Consider the following 395-nt stretch of genomic DNA (forward strand, 5'->3'; position numbering starts at 1 on the left):
GCAGCGCGGCACGGGCCGTGCCCCGCCGCGTCCTCGCTGCGCCGGAGCGTCCGCGGCTCCGCGCCTCCTCCCGCGCCGTCACTGACGTGCTGCAAGGGGAGGGGGACGAGGTGAGGCTGCGGTGAAAGGCAGAAGGGAGATTCCCCGGGCATCACTTAAACCTAACGGGACCCCTGCCGCCGGGGAGCCGAGAGCCCTGCAGTCACCCGCACGCCTGTCCCCCTGCGACGTAGCACCTGCTGGCCCTCCCTGCCAGGGTCTGATCCCGCAGCTCCTCCAGGCAGCCTGTCCCGATGCTCGACCACCCTTCGAGTCACCAGGTTCCTCCTCATTTCCACTCTGAATTTCCCCTGCTGCAGCACGAGGCCACGGCTCCTAGTCCTGTCGCCTGCGGT

Source organism: Gavialis gangeticus, unplaced genomic scaffold (genome assembly GCF_001723915.1).
Source record: "Gavialis gangeticus isolate Ggan-Ray unplaced genomic scaffold, GavGan_comp1, whole genome shotgun sequence".
NCBI classification, from domain to species: Eukaryota; Metazoa; Chordata; order Crocodylia; family Gavialidae; genus Gavialis; species Gavialis gangeticus.